The following is a 9,334-nucleotide window of genomic DNA, read 5'->3' on the forward strand; positions in this document are numbered from 1 at the left end:
TCTTTATTTTTTTGGTGGTGCTGGGGATTGAAACCAGGGCCTTAAATAGGCAAAGCATTCATTCTACTACTGAGCTACATCCCCAGCCTTCTTCCAGGTCGTTTGTGTCACACATACACATGGTTCTAAAAGTGGCTCCTACCTTATGCACTCTTCTATAAGTTGCTGCTTTTCACATGATATATGAGATGTTTCCTTGTCATTACATTAGATCCACCTCATTCTTTAGAGTTACATATTATTTCAGAGTGGTATCCTTAGGAGAGATAGTACACAAACTTGTGAAGTACAAAAGTATATAAGCAATCAGTTTCAACTTGATAGGGGAAGTAGTAGTTTTCCCATTTTCCAGTTAAATGTGATTTAAAGAACATTAATTTGTGAATAAAATTGTATACCTCAAGCATTCAAGTAAATGTTAAACTGATAAATTTTTAAAATTAAAAGTGAAATTTCTACAGATTATTTGGTTCATATAAATAGAAATATTTGGGGGCTGGGGATGTGGCTTGAGCGGTAGTGCGCTCGCCTGGCATGCGTGCGGCCCGGGTTCGATCCTCAGCACCACATACAAACAAAGATATTGTGTTCGCCGAAAACTAAAAAATAAATATTAAAAAAATTCTCTCTCTCTCTTCCTCTCTCTCTCTCTCTCTCTCTCTCTCTCTCTCTCTCTCGTCTCTCTTTAAAAAAAATAAATAGAAATATTTGTATTTTGTGAGATTGACATCTCTGTTACTTCAAGTTTCTCTTCCCTTTTTATTTTTTAAGGAATATCTTGAATATGTAGAAAATATTAAGTTAAAGTAATTTGTGAAAATGAACAAAAATTCATCATGAGATTTGACTGTGCCTGGCCTATTGTTCATTAGTTTCTATGTGTATTAACTGGTTGATATAGCTGATTAAAAGAGGTTTTAGAATAGTGCTCTCCTGCAGAAATATACATACTTGAAATTAATTCCAATAACATGTTTTATTTAATGCAATATATCCCAAATATTATCTGGACATGTAATCAATATAAAAATGTCAGATATTTCACACATTTCTCGTACGATACTTCATATAGCATTTTCATGTATGTTTCATGAGCATTTTTCATGTATAGTACATCTCAATTTGAACTTGCCTATTTCAAGTGTTCAATGGTCACTTGTAGCCAGTGGCTACCATGTTGGATGGTGCGTATCTAGAATGTAAATTCTAAAGGCACTATCTGTTTTCACTGTGGTATATCTCTGTCAGTTAGTACTGTAATTGTACATGATAGATGCTAAAATTTATTGAATTAATTTTAACTGAGAAATGTTTTTTTTCTTTCTTTTTTTTGGGTAAATTTGGAAAAGGGTTTGAACTCTCGCCAATTTCTTTATAAAAGCATTAAATAAAATTCTCTAATGTCTACTCTCATTAATGGTGAAAGATTAAAATTAAACCACAATAGGTCAATTTTAAAAATCCTAATGAAAGTCTTTTTGTTTCAGAAGAAGCTCATGAAGTCGGTTTACAATCAACACTGGGACTACCTATGTGCTCAATGATAGGGAAATGATTAGGTAAATGATGGAATAGTTGTCACTTGGTATATGAGGCACATTGGATCTGTGACTCCCTCCCAAAAAAATCCATCTCCACATCTTTATATAAAATGGCGAATTTGCATATAATTTACACACATTCTCCCATATTCTTTAAATCATCTCTACAATATTTATAATACCTAATACAATGTAAATGCTAAATTTACATTTAAAAAAATCTACATGTTCAATATAGATGCAACTTTCTTTTTAAACTCTTCTTAATCCATGGTTGGTTGAATCTATGGATGTAGAACCCATAGGTATAGAGGAAAGCCTGTACATTATTTTAGATTAGTGGGTCTGTACCTGGAGACAGTTTTGATCCCCAGTAGACACTTAACAGTGTTTAGAGTCATAATTGACCATCACAAAAACAACTGGGGAGTCAGTTGGGGAAGAGGGTGGGTGTTACCAGCACCTAGTGGGCCAAGGCCAGAAGTGCTACTAAACTTCCTGTCTCAGGTCAGTCTTCCATAGCAAAGGATCATCTAGTCCAACATGTCAGTAGTGCCACTGTTGGGATGCAGGTAAATAGGCAATTAAATATAAGATGCTCTTTGATAATAGGTAAACAGGATGCTAAACAGTACAGAGAAGTCAACTCAAGGTGGTAGAGGGAATGCTTTCTTGGAGGAAGTAACATCTATCAAAATATATAGGAAAAGTCAGCCAGGCAAGAAACATCGTAGTTTTTTTAAGAAGGACTGACTACAGTGCCTCAGGTTAGGGAGATGACGTTAAGTTCTGGAAACCAAAATAAGTTTAGATTGTCTTGATCCTATTTCCACACCCACAAGTTCCTTTCCAAGCCATTCTCTAAAATGTAATCAGAATGATCTTCCTAATGCAAGATTCAGTAATATTGTCTTGCTTAAACCCTGCCATGGCATTGGTAGTGATATGCAAACACAGCAGGTTTTTCCTCTTGATTTCAGATTAGTGAAAAGGCCCTTGTTGAGAAATATATGTACTGTGAGAAAATAGGATGGGCACTCTGACACGTCAGCTCCAGAGCTGATAAATCAGGTGACCCTTGTGAAGTTGAAGATGTTTCCTGTAGAACTGGGCTATATCCTGAGTTGGACTTTTGTGGAAGACATTGAAACTATCAGGAGATAAAGAGAACCTAGGGGTTTTCATAAAGGCTACAATTTGCCAGAATTGAGACTTCCAGTAGAGGGAAAGTACATAAGATGCAAAAATCCCAATTTTCCAACCCGTTGATAGGAGGAAAAAGCCTGTAGTTGATACAGTGCAGATATAGGGTGAAACATCCATTATATCACCCACTCCCCCCTCTATGTCATGGTAATATTAGTGTCCGGCTCACTGTTACTCTATCCAAAACTACTGTCACATATTGTAAGTAAAAAACACACAAGTGATCCTTTAAATAGCTTGAACTCTGTACCGTATGTCAACTACTTGTAGTCACAGTTTAATTCTGACAGTACTGGCTGTGACCTCTCCATAATTTCAGCTTTATATATCTCACTCCCTGATCCAACCTCCTCTTGTATTCTGACTCCATCTGTTTTTCTATTCCATGGGAACTCAAGTCTACTGATTCTACCATTTTCCATTGTGCCACATCCCCCTTGATGAGTCCTCTTTCCTTTATCACCACATTAAATTCCATTCCATCATAATCATTTGCTTGCATATATCTTCAACCCCTCTGCCCTCTCTCTCACTTTTCATACTGTTAGGCAAAACTATTAGTTAAATTCAACTCTGCATCATGGAAGCTAAAAAGGACTAGAGGGAAACAAAACTGATTACTGGCCTTGCTTTAAATTCATACCTGTGGAGGCTGAGGTTGTGGCTTAGAGGTAGAGCACTCACCTAGCATGCGTGAGGCACTGGGTTCTATCAGCACCACATAAATACAAAATACAGATATTGTGTCCACCTATAACTAAAAAAATATATTTTTTAAAAAAATTCATACCTATGAACTCAAGTGGCTTTTAATGCAATAATAATGTGACATATTTCCCTGATCCAGTTTGTATGCATCTCCTATGATATTTTACACCTTCCCCTTTCTCTTCGAACCACTAGCACCTTTCCCTCCATCCTCAAATGACACCATTGCTTCTTCTTTCAGCAGTTAAAAGAGAATTTCCACATGCATCCACATTAAATCTGTCAATTCCAGTGTCTGAGACTGCTCCATCGATTCCATCTTCCCCTGTTGCTATATGTCCCATTCTTTCTTTCTATGTCCCTTCTTTCCTTCTACAGCTTCTCGTCAAAAAAAATGATAATGATTAAGAATGGTTCTCATCTGTAGCCACTTCCTTCATCTTGCTCTGGGTGCCAGCCTGTCTACATAATCAAGAACACAGCTCTGTTATCTTACAAACTTTTTTTCTACTCTGCTGGATCTTTCTCAGGAAATTCTTTAAAAGGGTTGTCCTGCCGCAGTCTGGCTGGGCACAAATCACGAGCCACTCAAGTAGGAACAAACTTTATTTCCGAACTTCACCAGCACACTCCACACTCCCCAGGAACTCTCCCGAACGCCACCCACACGGCTCTTCCAGGAACACACCACACACCAGCCAGAACTCCCACCACCGGAACTTCACCAAGCAACACAAACTCTTCAGGAATCCCCGCGAGAGCTCAACCAAAACTCAACGGGAAACTCCGCGAGAACTCAAAAGTCATCATCTTAATGGCTCGCTGGCATCACCTCTCAACCACTACTTCTAGCAAAAATGCCATGCGTCATCCCGACTCGGCTGTGGCCCTCAACATCTCCCCCCTTCTGTTTAATTAAACAACAAGCAATGGGGCTTAGGGACTGTGCCTGTTAGGTTGTCCAATACTACATATAGTTCTTAGCCGTCATCGGATGAGCTGACCTCAAGGTGTCAGCCTCCTGTCTTAGGTTGGTACCACTGCAATTGGATCTTACCAGTCATTGACTACCGGTCCAGCATACAGCCATGCTTGTGGATAGGCCTTTGCACCAGTGGGGGGTGAGGTTCTTTGCCTCACCTCTGTTGGCCCCCAAATTTGGCCTTGGTGCCAGTGTGGGGGGGGTGAGGTTCTTTGCCTCATCTCTGTTGGTCCCCAAATTTTAGACCATCACTAGCAGAAGGGAGGAAATGCCACGTCACCAAACCAAATGACGGCTCTTTTTGGGAAAATTGTACCACTGATGACACCATCTGCAAAGATACACCAGCACTACCACAATTCGTGTCACCAACAGATAGTTCACAATGCATACAAGTGATGTATAGTCCAGGCAAGTTCTGTAAGCAGTTCAAAGCAGAGGAATCCATCAATATGTCAATTTCCTCCCAAAGTAAATCGACTCCTTGATTGAGCATTACTTGTTGAGTTATTATTCATTGATGCATCAGTTTATACAGTTTACTGTGATAGCTATGGAAGAAGCTGTAGTTTGGTTTTATCTTTGTCTTCATCGGCACTGGGATGAAGATAGGAATTCTGTCAATGATGGCTAAAAAAAAAGTATGTAACATTCCAACAGGTACTAAGAAAACAATTTTCTGAACAATTTACATTATCCTGAACAGAATTATTAAATATAATGAAAAGGAAAGGTGAAAGTAAACAAACAGATCTGTTATCCTCCTTTTTTGTTCACATATTAAAACAATCGTCATCAGCTGTTTATCCAGTTTAAATTAAACCATTTAAATCACGTGAATAAAAAAAATATTTGGATCCATTTTTTCATGAGCGCTCCTGATATATGATATATGACATATGCACATACAGACATACAACACAAAACAGAAGTGTGCACACATAACACATACATACAACACATAACATAATAGTAAAGGCCTTGTAGCTTTTCACAGGTGAAATCTCCATTGCAATGTTTAAAAACTCCACAGTCAAAAATTAGAACTGACCAGAAAAACATTAACCTAGGTCTGTATGAGCTCAAAAAATAAAATAGAACTTCATGATGTGGAAAAAGGCAATAATAAAATAGATATTGAAAAAGGCATCCTGGTTACCACCTGGGTTTGACTCTTCTTTGGATATCCCATCCTTTTTCCTGCAACTTGCGTAATGGGTCTGAAGGTATTCCCACAAGCAAGCCTCAAGGTTTTTTACATTTGAAATAGGCCTTAATGGTGTTCATTATTCATTAGCCTCCAGGTGTGGGAGAATCACTGTCGCAGATGTAAGAATAGCCAAGCTGGAGCTCTGGATATCAGCTGTTATGGATTTGAGTCAAATCATCTTCTTTTTGGTCTGTAGAAATCGCTTTGGTTAGTCTCTCTGGAATCCAAATCGGCTGCTGTTCTCCCTATGAAAACACACAAATAGAACCCTGACTCCAGACAATCATTGGGTCAGGACCTTTCCATTGTCCTGTTAGAATATCCTTCCAAAGTACCTTAGGCTTATGTACATTTTTTGGACACATATGCCTTTCTGCAGCACTAAGCGCTGATGAATCCAAATTTAAAAAGTTTATAGAGTAAAAAGGGTTATTTTAAGTTTATCTTTGGGGGATATATACCCCTACCCAAATCCCTCTTTTTGCTTTAATAAGTACATTTTAATAGTTTGATGAGCTCTTTCAACTATGCCTTGTCCCTGTGGATTGTATGGAATTCCTGTTATGTGAGTAATGCCAAATGATGAGCAAAATTTTTTAAAAGAGGTAGAGGTATAGCCAGGGGCATTATCTGCTTTTAACTGTTTTGGAACGCCCACAGTGGCAAAATTTTGTAAGCAATGAGCTATAATATCTTTAGTTTTTTTCTCCGGCATGAAGGGAGCCCATCAAAAATCCCTAAGAAGTATCAACTGTAACATGCAAATATTTTAATTTTCCAAATTCTGGCAAGTGTGTGATGTCCATCTGCCAAATATGGTTAGGTATCAGTTCTCTAGGATTGACTCCAAGATTAACTTGTGGTAAAAAGGTCACACAATTTTGACATTGTTTTATTATTTGTCTAGCTTGTTCCTTAGTTATTTTAAAACACTTTTGTAAAGTATTAGCATTGACATGGAATCTTTTATGAAAATTTGTAGCTTCTTCTAGTGTAGAGAAAATGTGTATGTTATGTAGTTTTATCTGCTAAATCATTGCCCAAACTAAGGGCTCCAGGCAATCCTGTATGTGCCCTGATATGTCCTATAAAGAATGGATCTTTTCTGTCCCAGATTAGACTTTGTATAGTGGAAAACAGTAGAGGAAGGAGAAATCCTACCAGCATCTTCAAGGGATACTATAGCATTACATATATACTGACTATCAGAAAATAAATTAAATACAGAATCTTTAAACATCACAAAAGCTTGTAATACTGCATTAAGCTCTACCTTTTGAGCTGATTGTTTGGATACTAAAAATGTAAAAGTTTGATCATGGGTAACTACTGCTACTGTACCATTATTTGACCCATCAGTGAATATATTTGGAGCATTCATGATACGTGTTTTTCTTGTCATTTTTGGAAAAAATACAGGATGCAAAGACCAAAAAGACAATAAAGGATTAGATGGTAAGTGATTATCGAATGAAATATAGATTTGCACATCATTATTGCCCAAGTATTTAACTCATTAGCTAACTCAACAATTTGATCCATAGTATATGGAGTAATAATTTTATTGGGAGAAATTCCAAACACTCCCTTTGCTGCTTTTATTCCTTTGAGTATTAATTGTCCTACAGCCTCAGGATACCTAGTAAGAATAGTGTTAGGAGAATAAGATAAATGTATCCACAATAATGGACCTTCTTGCCAAAATACTCCTCTAGGAATATTTTTTGTTGGTAGTACAATAAGTAACAAAGGCAAACCTATATCAATTCTATCCAAATGCATATTTTCCATATATGTTTCAATGATTTTTAATGCCCTTCTTGCTTCAGGCATTAACATGCGGGGTGAATTTTGGATCTGATGGACCTTTTAGGATATCAAATAAAGGTTTCAACTCTCCTGTTGCTATCCCTAGATAAGGCCTTATCCAATTTATGTCTCCTAACAACTTTTGAAAGTCATTAAGTGATTTAAGTTGATCTACTTGTATTTGAATTTTTGGTGGACGGACCATGGTTGAGGATAATAGAACTCCTAAATAATTAATTGGAAAATTTAATTGTACTTTATCTATTGCTATCTCTAGATTATAATTTTTAATAAGTTTGTAAGTGTGGTATAATATTCTAGCAATGTGTTTTTATCTTTGCTAATAATATATCATCCATATAGTGAAATATTTGTAGTTCAGGATTTTGATTTCTAAGTGGCTGGATTGCTTTGTTAACATAAATTTGACACATAGTTGGGCTGTACCCATCCCTCGAGGGAGTACTTTCCATTCATATCTCTGATCAGGACCTTCATGATTCAGTGCAGGGATAGTAAATGCAAAACGTGGACTATCCTCAGGATGAATTGGAATTAAAAAAAAAATGATCTTTAATATCTATAGCTAAAACATGCCAGGTTTTTGGCAAAGCAGACAGTTGAGGAATCCCTGATTGAGCAGGTCCCATAATAACCATCTCATTATTAATGGCTCTTAAATCTTGCAATAATCTCCATCTATCAGATTTCTTTTTAATGACAAAAATGGGAGAGTTATGGGGAGATATGAAAGGTTGTATATGTCCCTCCACTAATTGTTGTTTGACCAGGTCATGGGCTGCTTGTATGTTTTCTTTAGTCAGGGGCCACTGAGGAACCCACACTGGTCTTTCTGATTTCCAAGTAATTTTTATTGTCTCAGTGACCCCTTCTGAAAACCCAATCCATGTCTATCTATTTCTTGATCTATTTGTATTGGTGCTGCTATACCTTGTTCTTGTTCTCCTAATCTTTCTTCTTTCCTAAAACTTTGTCTAGCCCTAATAGTGGGCACATTTGGATTGATGTTATTTGTTAATGTCAAACCTAATTGATCTAGGACATCTCGTCCCCATAAATTTATAGGAAGATGATCCAATACATATGGCTGTATAGTTCCTTCACATCCTTCAGGATCCTTCCAATCTAATACCATTGCACTTCTATGGGGATTAGTCGCCACTCCTAGTCCTTGAAGCATTTGAGTGGCTTGTTGTAATGGCCAATGTTTCAACCATTCTTGACGAGAGATGATGTTAAGGTCTGCAACTGTGTCCAGTAGCCCATTAAATTCATATCCTTGAATATTTAGTTTTAGCATTGGGCGAGAATCTAAATTTAAAGACAGCATAGCCCAATCTATACCTGTGGAGCCTAATCCCCTGGAACCTCTTTCTATAGTACGGCTGGAAAATTTATCATGCAGGCTGGGTATTATTAATAACTGTGCTATTCTATCTCCTGGTGAAATTACTGATATACCTCTTGGAGAACTAGCTATAATTTTTATTTTACTTTCATAATCAGGATCAATTACCCCAGGACTTATCATAAGTCCTTTTAGAGTAGAAGAACTGCTTCCCAATAATAAGCCTACTGTTCCTTGGGGAAGAGGCCCTTTTACCCCTGTGGGAATGATCTGAACTCCCATCTCTGGAGTTAGTACTGCTCTGGCAGAGGCACAGATGTCGAATCCTGCACTTCCTCTGGTTTGTCTAATGAGATATAATGGACAATGTGTCCTGGGCACTACCCTGATGGTGTCGCTGGGTTCCTCTAGTGCTCCGTATATTTGTGGTCGTGGGCCCCAGAGCATTGGGCCCCCCTGTCCGTTTTTTGGCAATGGAGCCCGATGCTTTTCTCCACGATATCATGGGT

This window comes from Urocitellus parryii, chromosome 5 (genome assembly GCF_045843805.1).
Source record: "Urocitellus parryii isolate mUroPar1 chromosome 5, mUroPar1.hap1, whole genome shotgun sequence".
NCBI classification, from domain to species: domain Eukaryota; kingdom Metazoa; phylum Chordata; class Mammalia; order Rodentia; family Sciuridae; genus Urocitellus; species Urocitellus parryii.